The sequence below is a fragment of the Hyperoodon ampullatus genome (genome assembly GCF_949752795.1).
Source record: "Hyperoodon ampullatus genome assembly, chromosome: 2".
Lineage (NCBI taxonomy): Eukaryota > Metazoa > Chordata > Mammalia > Artiodactyla > Ziphiidae > Hyperoodon > Hyperoodon ampullatus.
In genome coordinates, this window is record NC_136915.1 from 107834855 (window position 1) to 107849594 (window position 14740).

The window sequence follows — 14740 nt, forward strand, 5'->3', positions numbered from 1 at the left end:
TTTATTTCCATTACTCTAGGAGGTGGATCAAAAAAGATCCTTGCTGTGATTTATGTCAAAGTGTGTTCTTCCTATGTTTTCTTCTAAGAGTTTTATAGTGTCCAGTCTTACATTTAGGTCTCTAATCCATTTTGAGTTTATTTTTGCGTATGGTGTTAGAGAGTGTTCTAATTTCATTCTTTTACATGTAGCTCTCCAGTTTTCCAGCACCACTTATTGAAGAGACTGTCTTTTCTCCATTGTATATCCTTGCCTCCTTTGTTATAGATTAGTTGACCATAGGTGCATGGGTTTATCTCTGGGCTTTCTATCTTGTTCCATTGATCTATATATCTGTTTTTGTGCCAGTACCATATTGATTAGATTGCTGTAGCTTTATAGCATAGTCTGAAGTCAGGGAGTCCGATTCCTCCAGCTCCGTTTTTTCCCTCAAGACTGCATTGGCTATTTGGAGTCTTTTGTGTCTCCATACAAATTTTAAGATTTTTTTTGTTGTAGTTCTGTAAAAAAAAAATGCCATTGGTAATTTGATACAGATTGCACTGAAACTGTAGATTGCTTTGGGTAGTATACTCATTTTCACAATATTGATTCTTCCAATCCAAGAACATGGTATATCTCTCCATCTGTTGGTACCATCTTTAATTTCTTTCATCAGTGTCTTATAGTTTTCTGCATTCAGGTCTTTTGTCTCCCTAGGTAGGTTTATCCTTAGGTATTTTATTCTTTTTGTTGCAATGGTAAATGGGAGTGTTTCCTTAATTTCTCTTTCATATTTTTCATCATTAGCGTATAGGAATGCAAGAGATTTCTGTGCATTAATTTTGTATCCTGCAACTTTACTAGATTCATTGATTAGCTCTAGTAGTTTTCTGATGGCATCTTTAGGATTCTCTATGTATAGTATCATGTCATCTGCAAGTAGTGACAATTTTACTTCTTCTTTTCCAATTTGTACTGCTTTTATTTCTTTTTCTTCTCTAATTGCCATGACTAGGACTTTCAAAACTATGTTGATTAATAGTGGTGAGAGTGGGCATCCTTGTCTTTTTCCTGATCTTAGAGGAAATGCTTTCAGTTTTTCACCATTGAGAATGATGTTTGCTGTGGGTTTGTAATATATGGCCTCTATTATGTTGAGGTAGGTTCCCTCTATACCCACTTTCTGGAGAGTTTTTTATCATAAATGGGTGTCGAATTTTGTCAGTTTGTTCTTCTTTCTGTAGTTCCTTTAGGTGTAAGTTTATGTTGTTTATTTCAGATTTTTCTTGTTTCTTGATGTAGGCTTGTATTGCTATAAACTTCCCTCTTAGAACTGCTTTTGCTGCATCCCATAGGTTTTGGATTGTCGTGTTTTCATTGTAATTTGTCTCTAGGTACTTTTTGATTTCCTCTTCGATTTTTTCAGTGATCTCTTTGTTATTTAGTAACGTATAGTTTAGCCTCCATGTGTTTATGTTTTTTACATTTTTTTCCTGTAATTGATTTCTAATCTCATAGCACTGTGGTCAGAAAAGATGCTTAATATGATTTCAATTTTCTTAAATTTACTGAGGTTTGATCTGTGACCCAAGATGTGATCTATCCTGGAGAATGTTCCGTGTGCACTTGAAAAGAAAGTGCAATCTGCTGTTTTTGGATGGAATGTCCTATAAATATCAATTAAATCTAGCTGGTCTACTGTGTCATTTAAAGCTTGTGTCTCCTTATTAATTTTCTGTTTGGATGATCTGTCCATTGGTGTAAGTGAGGTGTTAAAGTCCCCCACTATTATTGTGTTACTGTCGATTTCCTCTTTTATAGCTGTTAGCAGTTGCCATATGTATTGAGGTGCTCCTATGTTGGGTGCATATATATTTACAATTGTTATATCTTCTTCTTGGATTGATCCCTTGATCATTATGTAGTGTCCTTCCTTGTCTCTGGTAACATTCTTTATTTTAAAGTCCATTTTATCTGATATAAGTATTGCTACTCCAGCTTTCTTTTGATTTCCATTTGCATGGGATATCATTTTCCATCCCCTCACTTTCAGATTGGATGTGTCCCTAGGTCTGAAGTGGGTCTCTTGTTGACAGCATATATATGGGTCTTGTTTTTGTATACATTCAGCGAGCCTGTGTCTTTTGGTTGGATCATTAATCCATTCACGTTTAAGTTAATTATCGATATGTATGTTTCTATTACCATGTTCTTAATTGTTATGGACTTATTTTTATAGGTCCTTTTCTTCTCTTGTGGTTCCCACTTAGAGAAGTTCCTTTAGCATTTGTTGTAGAGCTGGTTTGGTGGTGCTGAATTCTCTTAGCTTTTGCTTGTCTGTAAAGCTTTTGATTTCTCCATCGAATCTGAATGTGATCCTTGCCGGGTAGAGTAATCTTGGCTGTAGGTCCTTCCCTTTTATCACTTTAAATATATCATGCCACTCCCTTCTGGCTTGTAGAGTTTCTGCTGAGAAATCAGCTGTTAACCTTATGGGAGTTCCCTTGTATGTTATTTGTCGTTTTTCCCTTGTTGCTTTCAATAATTATTCGTTGTCTTTAATTTTTGCCAATTTGATTACTATGTGTCTTGGCATGTTTCTCCTTGGGTATATCCTGCCGGGGACTCTCTGTCCTTCCTGGACTTGGGTGGCTATTTCCCTTCCCATGTTAGGGAATTTTTGACTGTAATCTCTTCAAATATTTTCTTGGGTCCTTTCTCTCTCTCTTCTCCTTCTGGGACCACTATAATGTGAATGTTGTTGTTTAATGTTGTCCCAGAGGTCTCTTAGGCTGTCTTCATTTCTTTTTATTCTTTTTTCTTTATTCTGTTCTGTGGCAGTGAATTCCACCTTTCTGTCTTCCTGGTCACTTACCCATTCTTCTGCCTCAGTTATTCTGCTATTGATTCCTTCTAGTGTATTTTTCATTTCAGTTATTGTATTGTTCATCTCTGTTTGTTTGTTGTTTAATTCTTCTAGGTCTTTGTTAAACATTTCTTACATATTCTTGATCTTTGCCTCCATTTTTTTCCCGAGGTCCTGGATCATCTTCACTATCACTATTCCCATTTCTTTTTCTGGAAGTTTGCCTATCTCCACTTCATTTAGTTGTTTTTCTGGGGTTTCATCTTGTTCCTTCATCTGGTACATAGCCCTCTGCCTTTTCATCTTGTCTATCTTTCTGTGAATGTGGTCTTTGTTCCACAGGCTGCAGGACTGTAGTTCTTCTTGCTTCTGCTGTCTGCCCTCTGGTGGATGAGGCTATCTAAGAGGCTTGTGCAAGTTTCCTGATGGGAGGGACTGGTGGTGGATAGAGCTGGGTGTTGCTCTGGTGGGCAGAGCTCAGTAAAACTTTAATCTGCTTGTCTGCTGATGGGTGGGGCTGTGTTCCCTCCCTGTTGGTTGTTTGGCCTGAGGCGACCCAATACTGGAGCCTACCCTGCTCTTTGGTGGGGCTATTGGCGGACTCTGGGAGGGCTCACGCCAAGGAGTACTTCCCAGAACTTTTGAGGCCAGTGTCCTTGTCCTCATGGTGAGACACAGCCAACCCCCACCTCTGCAGGAGACCCTCCAACACTAGCAGGTAGGTCTGGTTCAGTCTCCTATGCAGTCACTGCTCCTTCCCCTGGGTCCCATTGCACACACTACTCTGTGTGTTTCCTCCAAGAGTGGAGTCCCTGTTTCCCCCAGTCCTGTCGAAGTCCTGCAATCAAATCCCGCTAGCCTTCAAAGTCTGATTCTCTAAGAATTCCTCCTCCTGTTGACAGACCCCCAGGTTGGAAAGCCTGATGTGAGGCTCAGAACATTCACTCCAGTGGGTGGACTTCTGTGATATGTGTTCTCCAGTTTGTGAGTCACACACCTAGCAGTTATGGAATATGATTTTATTGTGATTTTGCCCCTCGTACTGTCTCATTGTGGCTTCTACTTTGTCTTTGGATGTGGGTATCTTTTTTGGTGAGTTCCAGTGTCTTCCTGTCAATGATTGTTCAATAGTTAGTTGTGATTCCAGTGCTCTCGCAGGAGGGAGTGAGCACACATCCTTCTGCTCTGCCCTATTGAACCAATCTCCCATGTCATCATTCTTAATGCCAGTCCTTTTATCCTGAATCATCGCAAAATAGCTTGCCGGGCTTAAGTTCTAAACAAATTTAGGTGTGTGATATTTTGGACAAGTAAAATGCAGCTTTGTTCCCACATTAAAACTACAATTGAATCATATGAATATATTACGATGGATTATTTTCTTTATTTCCCATAGTTACTGACCTAAAACACCAATTTGTTTAATTTTTCCCACAGTCTTGAAGATCTCTGATAATACAAAATATAGAATCTCCCTAATGCACAGCCTTACCTGTCAAGGAGTTATCATTGAGCTTTGCTTTTTATAGTCTATGTCTTGAAAATAGTTGGGTTTTTTTTGAATATCTTTTCTCAAACAATACATGTGCCTCTCTCTCTCCCTCCCTCACCCCGATATTGTTTCAACACCTGTCATTTCTTCCTTCTTATTGAGAAACTCTGTCCTAGTTATTCTGTTCCCCATTCCCATGTTTCAAAGCGTTTTTCCTTGATGTCACACCAGTCACTAAGCTCCCTGTTCTGAGACTGTAGAATCCTGAGAAACCTAATTTAGGGGCAGAGCTAATCATGGTCATCCAGGAGATAATTCTTCAGATTTTGAACTATGTATTTACTTTGCTTCTTCAGTGGTGGTATAAGAATTACCTAGGAAATTTGTGGAAGAAAGAAGTGTCCTGTGCCCTATCCCTATGCCCAGAGGTTATTAACAAGTTCCTCATGTGATTTTGGTGTAAATGATCCCTAAGTCTGCAGCCAGTGCACTAAGGATTGGAGAATAAGGAATTCATATTAATTGAGTGACTTCTCAGACACTGAACTTAGTAGTTTGTCTGTTTGTCTGTCCGTCTGTCTAGCCACACACACACACACACACACCCCCATACATACACAGACACACACATATTTAAAATCATCCAAAAGATCTATACATAATGTTATATTCTCTATTTTGTAAAATGGGGTAATGAGGCTCAAAGAGATTAAAGAAATTGTCTATTATTGCATATTTAGTTAGTGGTAGATCTGGTATTCAAATCCAATAATATCTTTTCCAAATCCATGGTTTTATTTCTTCAATCCAGCCCCAGTAAAGGATTTTGTGTGGAATACACTTGGAACTAAGGAATATTGGTAAAAATTAGCTGTTAATAAAATAAAAGTTTATAATGACTTTTATTCATTCATTCAACAAGTATTTATTGACTATTCTATGTGGCAGGGACTTGTATAGTAAGGACATGGGGGGAACAAGACAGGTCCTACACACACAAAGATTGTCTTCTAACAGCCAAACATTATATAGATAATTACCAAATATATTGTAATTGTGATGAGTGTTAATTATTATTTACGTGTTCCTTCATCTAGTTTCATCAGCTAGGGGTTGAAAGCTGACCGAGCATAAAAAATAGACCCATGGAATCCATGAGAATATATTTTTCCTGGGCAGGAATCTTCTGATTTTTTCATCTTAAAAGTGAGAAAATCACTGTTTATTACACTCTGACATTCTAATATGAAGCTGAATGGCACAGTGCAAAAAGCACTAACCTGGAAGTCTTGAGGTTCCCAGATTTATAAAGGTACCTCTGCCACCAACAAGCTGTGGGAGCTCTAGCAAGTTTCTTAATTTTTGTAAGTCTCAGTTTCTTCATCTATAAAGTTAGGTTATTGTCCTTCATTTTTCCAGTTTTGCAAGTTCCCTATAGAGGAACAGCCCTGCCATGGTGCCCTGGAAACCTTCTTTGTATTCACACAGGCTTAAATTGCAGCTAATCTGAGTTTTGGCAGAATGCGTTTTTATCCTCTGGAATGCAAGAGGATGGGAGGCTTGTGAGCATTTGCCTTGACGATCCCACAAGTCTCCCTGTTTCCCCTGCTAGTCTCTCATGAGATAGGTTATTAACACCTACCAGGTTTCGATGAGATATGATGCTTTCTGACTGCTTTTCTCAAGGTACAGCTGAGACTACAAAACCAATTAGTTCTACTCTAAAATTGGCTCCTCAGCAGTGGGTGTCCTACAACTCACATTGCAGTCATCAGCCCCTTTTGTTTTGGTGGTGTACTTTTTGGTATGTAAGACAATGGCCCAGGGAGCTGGTATGTTTGACTACTCTTTTTTCACTGTCTATGTAAGTAATAAACTGCATCTAAAACTGGCTCATTGTATTTTTGCCAGCTGAGTCAGTCAGGCCTTGGTCTTATCTTGTGTGCTTGACAGTTCCTGCTCCAGTGTTCTCTTTGAGCTGTGATGAACTCAGTGTGTGTTAAACGGTCATTAGGAACTGCAACCAAGACCAGGCCATAGTCCTTGGTGTATGTATTTGCTGAATAAACATTATGCTTAGCCTATGCCCTGAGAACATATAACTGAGGAACTAGCTGGAAGAGTGTCTACATGTTTAGAGAATTATAAAAACATGCTGAAGGATGAGCTGATGGTAGTCTCTTGGTAGCCAAAGGGGATGAGATAAGGACAGTATTCAGGCTAGGTTAGGAAAGCTTGAGGGGAAAATAAGAAATGCTTACAATATCCAACTCCTTAAGGGGCAGCCCAAGCTGAGCAGTGTGGTCTGAGAGAGTAGCTTACCCCACAGTGAATTGTGCACCTGGCCAAGGAGGTCCACAGAATGGACCCAGGGCTCATCTATACTGCTGGGGAGTATCACCTCCAGGGGGAGGAGGATGTAATCATGAGGCTCTGCTGCATACCTCAGAATTCAACCTTGGGGCTGTCCTTACAGTAGATGCCTACCAAATAACTTTTGGATTAGCAGGAATGAAAGATGCTTGAAGATGTATAATGAATTTTACCTTAATGGATCTTCTTCATAGGATCAGAAGGGGCTACGGGAAAAGGATCATTGCATGTAAAGAAATATAGTAATAATCATTTTCTTCTGTACTTTCAGTTTACAAAGTTGTTTTTTTTTTTTTTTTTTTTTTTTTGCGGTATGCAGGCCTCTCACTGTTGTGGCCTCTCCTGTTGCGGAGCACAGGGTCCGGACGCGCAGGCTCAGCGGCCATGGCTCACAGGCCTAGCCGCTCCACGGCATGTGGGATCTTCCCGCACCGGGGCACGAACCCGTGTCCCCTGCATCGACAGGCGGACTCTCAACCACTGCGCTACCAGGGAAGCCCTCTCCTCAGTTTTTGTCTAAAAACATAGTTATTTCACCATCATTTTTTAATTCTTAACATTTTTTGATTTATTGAGGTATAATTAACTACACATGTTTAAAGTGCACACTTGATCTGTGAGGCATCACCACACTCATGATAATGAATATAACCATCATCCCCCAGAGTTTCCTCCTGCTCTTTCATAATCTCTCCCTCTTTCCTATCCCTACCATTGATACCTCCATCCCTAGATAATCACTGATCTGATTTCTGGATCATATGGTATATGCTCTTTTCTGTTGGCTTCTTTTGCTCAGCCTAATGTTTTTGAGATTTAACCATGTTATTATGTTGTGATGGTTTATTTTATGTGTCAACTTGACTTGCCCAAATAGGATGCTCAGATAGGTGGCAAAACATTATTTCTGTGTGTCTGTGAGGGTGTTTCTGGAAGAGATTAGCATTTGGTCTATTAAGCTCTATCTCAGTGCAGCTTTCTCCTCCTTGGTACTCTACCCCGTGCATTCTGCAGTGTTGGTCTTTGCAGACTTACCAGGCTGGAAATTCTCAAGGTATTCAGCCTGGGCAATGAAAGGGCTCACTTCATTTGTTTCCTGTATTTCAGGGATTACTATCCTTCACTGCTTGTTTTTGAATGTCTAAAAACCATTATTTAATATATTTTGTCTGGATCTTTGGTTGTTTTAGATGTGAGGATAAATCTAGTCCCTTTTATTCTATTTTGACCAGAAATAGAAGTCTCCTATTTTGACCAGAAATAGAAGTCATCCAAATAGATTGGATGTCAAATATCGTGACTGTTTACATTGTTGAGTGCTGGATATTTTTGTACTCCTATAGGTATCCTTGAGTTTTGTCTTGGCATGCAATTATTTGGGAACCATTTCACCTTTCAAGAATTTTTAGTATAGTTCTTTTGTGTCCCATCCCGCATTAGTCCAATACTTGACAATGTCTTGGGACCATGTGCTTCAATCAAGCCCCTTTTCTCTAGTTAGTCTTTATTACCTCAGAACCAGGAGACTTTGGGAGATTTCACTCTGCTTTTTATAAGCTCTCATGCTAGCTCTTAAGCCTTCCATGCAGTCCAGACTTCAGTAAGTGTCCTTTAGGGAAAACTAGCTGTGCATCTGATGCCCTTCAAGTTTTCAACTCATCCTTCTATCACCACATACCACTAAGAGCTTTGTTGGTTTCACTTTACCCCCATCAGATACCCTCTGTCTGGGCAAAGCTCAGTCCTCAGCCCATGCCCAGAATCAGCAAATAGCTACAGGGAATAAGATGGCTAGTGATCTCCGTTCGCCTTGGACAGTTCTGCTTTCCCTCCTGAACGTTAGATCATTTAGTCCTGGCTGCAGCCACAGTTCTTTGTTACATCTAAAAATAGGATGCCACTCTCAGAATCCACTCTGTGCTCAGACTGGCTCTTGATCAGGTAGATCCCTGGATTGTCAAATTCCTTTACTCTTCTCAGATATCCTAACTCTAGGTCATTCTCCCAGACAACCTACAGGAACCAGCTCTGCTAATTGGGGGAGAAAAATAAACACCATCTTCAGGTTGCCACAAATGTTTCCATTTGTGGATATAACAAAAGATCCCGAACATTCAAAATATTTCCAGTCTGTACCCTGACCCTCAGAAATATTTTCTGAGATCCTGTTGAATGTAACACCCATTCCACTACCCAATCCCAAAATATAACTTGTAACTGTGACCCAGACTATTGTAATCGATGACAAAGATCCCTGAAAACAAGAACTAAGTTAGGTCTGTAGTCATAGTTTTGAGGATCAGTGGGCCTGGAGTTAAGACTTTTACCCCTAAAATCCAGGTATACAGGTCTGCAGTAATCTTTGTGGCTCTTTCAGGTGTTTAGACTCCTCACCTGATGTTCTCATCCTAAGTTATCACTAGCAGGAGGGCTTTGCAAGTTGTAGTGAAGGGAAATTAGTTCTGTAGTTGAGAATTTGGTGAAAAACTACTTTTGGTTTTAAAATATCATATAGCATATGGCCTTCTGACAAAGAACCTTGCCCTCCTCCCTAGAAAGTCAATGAAGAGAATACTCTCAAGACAGGAGTCTCCTTCAGCATATGACTGAGTGCCTGAAGAATTCTTACTGGTAAAAGAGCACAAAGAAGTTCATCTGTAAGTGCCCTGGAGCCAGGGAACAGGTTAGGGAAAGGGAGGTGGTACTCCAGATCTGCATATGTGCTGCTGGATGAATAGTGACCAAATAGGGCAGCGGAGAGACTCACAATGTCTCCCAACCACCTGTGTCATGGGTAATTGTCGATGCAGGGGAGGAGTTTGGAAGGGATAAAACAAAAGACCCCAGACCAACTGGGCCAGAAGGAAGCACTTTGGAAAGCATATGTCAGTGCAAGTGTGGGTCTTGACAGAATTCTGGTGCTATTTTATTGTTTCAGTGACCAGGGTACATGATGTTTAGGAGACCATTCTGTTAGTGCCTGAGTCCATGTTACACCTACCACTCTCTACCTCTGGTCTGCAGGCAGTCTTTTGACCTGCTGTTGAGCTTTGAGGTTAACTGTTTTGGTCCATTTCTACTATCACATGTCTTCATTACCTGTCCTTCTACTTTACATCTCCACTTCTCTCTTCAACTCCCTCTATTCTTCTCACCCTTTAGTCACTCCCACAGTGTCATTCCCTCCTCTCCCTTGAGGAAATTTAACTCAGTTGAATCTTTACAGCAGCAAATACAGGGTAGCCTTGTTGTGTTATTTGAAGAAAAGTCCAGAGACCAGCTATGTAAAAACCCCATGAAATAAAGGGATGGAAAATAAAAAGGATATTATAATCACGGCCCTGAACAAAGACATCTGAGGGAAGTGATTGCTGTCAGAATGAAGTATATAACCTGCTTTCAAGTACATATCTGACAGAGAAAGAATGAGTAGGGAAGTTCCAGGATAATGGATATATATCTCTGGATATATGTTAGAATCACCTGGGGAGCTAAAAAAATATATAGATACCTGGATCCCATAGCAGAGATTTTCATTTAATTGGGGTGGAGGTAGTAGACTGGGCATCAATATTTTTATAGAATCTGTATAGGTAGTATTAATGTCAGCCAGGGTTGAAAATCATTAGACTAGGATCTCAGCTAATCCAGCACAGGATGATATCTAAGTGTGCAGTTTACAGAAAGTGCTAAAAATCAAATCAGAGTTTGCATTCCTCTAGTTAATTTTGGCATAGCCTGGAACAAAAAGAAGAGGAAAGGTGGCAGATGGATGGATGACACCATGTGTCCCATATACCTATTACTTTTCTCTTTATTCAAAAGTATCTGTGTGGCAATTTACATTCTTTAGATCCTGAGGCTGAGTGGATAGGTCTTGATAATATAATCAGTAATCAATGAAGAACTCAAATATTATTGCTGTATAATACTTTTATTCAACAGTTTTACGGAAAAAAAACGCTCACATTTCTGTATGTGTTATATCACATAATTTTCAGACATGTCAGAGTCCGGTGAAAAATTACATTTGGAGAAAAGCTTTAAAATTCATTCTTGTATGCCACTCCTTCGTGAAATACTGAAAAGCAGCTCTGTATCGCAGCACTAAAGGTTACAAAAAGCACCATTTAAAGGAGGACTCACATGTTTAATTCCCTTTATAGTCTTATTCCCCCTTTATAACAGAGCTGTACTCACTCAAAATGCTTCAGTGTAGTAACAACCAACATTCTCCAATTTACCAAAATTTAAACAAGTTTCACATATGGGGCCCAGTGTGGAGATTAGGACTAATCAACATTAGTGAGCTTTGGCTGTTCTAAAACCACAACCTGGGTAGGTGTTCTGTAGATGGGAATAGAAAAGAAATAAGATGATGAACACATAATGTAATACTTATAGTAGGTACCTCCTCGACCATTTTAACCTGACTATAAAATCCACATAGCATTTAGTTTTTCATATCAATCTTACTGCAAAAGCACTGTGCCACACAAAATTCGACTCCAACTAATGTTGGAACTAAAACAAAATTTAATTTTTAACAAAACTTATTCATTCAAAGCACAACTGAGGGGCTTCCCTGGTGGTACAGTGATAGGGAGTCCACCTGCCGATGCAGGGGACACGGGTTCATGCCCCAGTCTGGGAAGATCCCGCATGCCGCGGAGTGGCCGGGCCCGTGAGCCATGGCCGCTGAGCCTGTGCGTCCAGAGCCTGTGCTCCGCAACGGGAGAGGCCACAGCAGTGAGAGGCCCGTGTACCGCAAAAAAAAAAAAAAAAAAAAAAGCACAACTGAGTAAAGCAAATTAAGACAAAGCCCAAATTTGAATCCTAGAGGGATTCCACTGCGAAGAATTGGATTTCATAAGTAACAGACTCTTGGAGTTCTTTCCTTTTCTTTCTGTTTTCTTATAATTTTTAAAGATTTGGCCTTTTTACTCCAAAAGTTTGAGTTCATTGCAGAAATCACAGCCCTTCAACCTCCAGTTGTGACTGGTGCTTAAGGAGAGACAAATGCCTAGATCCAGAGTTTTAAAAGACCCTAACTCCTATCCCTCCCAGGTCCTCCATCTCATGGGTAACTAGAGTCAGCAGTTCCTAGAAGACAGCAACAACTTGGCTTTAAGAATGAGTCACAATAATGCAGGAGCCAACTGTGTATCTGCTCTTAAGCCTAGGCCCCAAATCACTAGAACGTGAGGATTTAGAAATCTCTGAGAATAGAATATATTTCAAACATACACAAACATAGACTATTGCATATCATTTTTAGTTGAGGTCAAAAATTTAAAAGCTCTACTTCCCCAATTAACAGCAGGGGATTCTATCATTAATATGTCTCCTTCATTTATACCCAGATTAATATAAGCCCAGTCTAGAGGTAACACTTCTTTCTGAATTTAACTTCATTTTAGCAGCATATGTGGAGTACCAACACTTTTCAAAGATTTTATCTCAGATCCATTAGGTCTACGAGATTAGAAATAATTGGGGTGAAGTGAGTGAGCCTGGGTTTGTAGGATCCTGTCAGAAACCTCTCTTGGATTCTTCTTTTACAGAGCTTCTTTACCATATGTAAGCACTGTTTTGAAAAAAAGCCAACACTGTTGAGGCCAGGTATGACCTTCAGGGGTTTTACCTACAGTGATTAAATCCCATTCAACTCTAAGCTTAAAACAAGCTAATAACCATGACACAGAAGTTCTCCTTACCAGCAAGATGACTAATATTTGTTTTAGGTAATGTTTGACTTTAGACCCTGGTAAAGTCTGCCTGACACATGAAGTTAAAGCACAACATAGGAGAAGGTGTAGAAAATAGAAACAAGAAAAAGATTTTTTATACCGTAAATTCTGTACAATGAGATCCAAAGACACCGGTATATGTTTGATTTAATTTTAAAAAGGATATTTTTAGTTCCGAGTTACTTAAGCCTTAACTTTCCTAGTACCACTCCTCAGCTCAGTTACTCTTTCTTTTTCCCTTAACTCCTAAACCATGATACAGTTCAAGAGTCAGCCCTCCCTAAGAATTACATTCTTACTCTTTGACTGTGAAACTCTTATAGGCAAAAAAAAAAAATTTTAAAAACCCTAAAAAATTTTTTTCCTTTATTCATTTTCAAAATCTGTCAAATTCTTCTGCAGAAAATAAACTATCCCTTTAACCAATATAAAAGAATGAGTGAACTGTACTCTTGGGTACCTTCCTCCCTCCCTCTCAACCTTCTAGAACCGTTTCTAGGGGACAGACTGAGAGTATGATAGGAATTCTCAAGGCCGTGGTATGTTAATCAGCAGTACAGAGAAGGGACATCATCCAATTCCTCTTACTGATCCCTTTCCATACCAGCTGGTAGGCTCCAGTTCCACATCTGGCTGAAAGATTACCTCAGAATTTGGAAAACTGACGCTTTCTACACATTTCCAGATTAGAAAGATCTGAAGGTCACCAGCACCAAAACCTACTGTCACTGGCGACAGACCCATTTCACAGAAGCCTCTGGCCTGAGAGAAATGGAAGGAATCTCTTTTCCTGCCACACTCTAATGATCTATCTGTGCAGAATAGAGATTTTAATACAGGAACACAGAGACAATTACATGTCAATACTGCTGACAAGACATATGAGTACAACACAATCCTCTAGGTGACAACCAAGATTTTAAATCCTCCTAAACAAGCCCACTTGTTTAACGGGTAATGGAAAAAAAATTCTAGTATAACTGAAGACAATGTAGATCCTGAGAGTTGGTAGTAACAGAATTTGGCCTGGATTTTTTAAATGGCACACCATTCTAAAAGTGATTGGAACCGTAAAACGTTCTCCACAAAAGCCTTTTGAGGCAGATGGTGGCCTTGAGTGGCTAAAGCAGTATTTACTCTCAGCAACTAACCACCAAAGAAGCACTTAGCAATCTGCATTCCCAACAACAATCCCATACCCTACTGCCCCACACACAGGATCTAAGAGTTCTACATACCCGAAGACAACTGTATCATCAGCTTTACATGCGAAAGACAGGAGGTAGCTAATTTACCTGTGGGTGCCCTTTCAGTGGGGCTGGGCTCATCTTAGCAGTCAAGGAGCCTCTCCAGCAACAAGTTTAGCCTCCTTCAGTATTGAATGTTTGGCTTGCATTTATCTGTAATGGAAGAGCCACAGAAACTTGGGGGAAAATATCTTATCTCTGAGTCTCAAGAGTGGACTGAATAGATACTTTTTACTCCGCAAATGGAAATCACTGACCCCACTTCATCAACACTTTCTGCAAGATACAGAAGAACAAGATAACTCTGTTAGCATTTAGTGCATGAAATGGATACTTTTCGTGGCTGGGAACACCAAGGGTAATTTCTTGCCTCTTGGCTTAATGAATCTTTAAGTTGAGGGACCCTTTTAGGTGCATGAAATGAGCCTGAATGGGTCTGTATCTAGAGCAATGTTTACTGTAATGATGTACACAGAGTCAGCTTCATTAATGTAAGACTGTAGGGGGCCAGACTAGAGAAGAAAATATTGGGAGCAATTTATCATAAGCCTGAAGTTCTCCAAATGCAGTCTCTTTAAGACCAATGAAAAGGCATTTTTTGATAAAAGAAAAATGTAGGCCCATAAAAATCTTCCAAGGACGAAAGACATGAAGTTTCCCCCGGTTTCACTCCCACCTTCAAAGCAATCTGCTCTGTGAAAGAAAACATGGAAGCAGGGCCAAACCAGGTGGGAAAAAGTATGGGAATGTGCCAATACAGCCTGAACTGTGGCACCAAACCAAAACAAAAAAGTAGACCTGCATTCTGCCTTTCATATAATGCTGAGCCATATTTTCTTCAGTAGAAGTTAAAATAAGTGGTAACAAAGTGTCATGGGCCTGTGCTGAGCTTAAAAAGGAGACTTTGTGGCAGCCCTAGTCTGTAACGTGGGTCAGGTCTCACATAGCCTTTGAAAGGGGTCACTTACCCACTGAGTTTTGTGTTAGGCAAGGGTCAAATATAGGATCTGAAGGAGGTTAACAAAGCAAG

At 39.9% G+C, this 14740-nt stretch overlaps 1 long non-coding RNA gene across 1 annotated transcript; it reads right to left on the reverse strand.

Annotated features, from left to right (window-relative positions):
• Positions 1-10647: 10647 nt before the first annotated feature.
• LOC307048980 lies at positions 10648-13950 on the reverse strand. Its single transcript, XR_013810727.1, has 3 exons — positions 13759-13950; positions 10914-11060; positions 10648-10820 (listed from the first exon to the last, which is right to left on the reverse strand). It is a non-coding gene; the product is annotated as an uncharacterized lncRNA (long non-coding RNA).
• Positions 13951-14740: the final 790 nt, after the last annotated feature.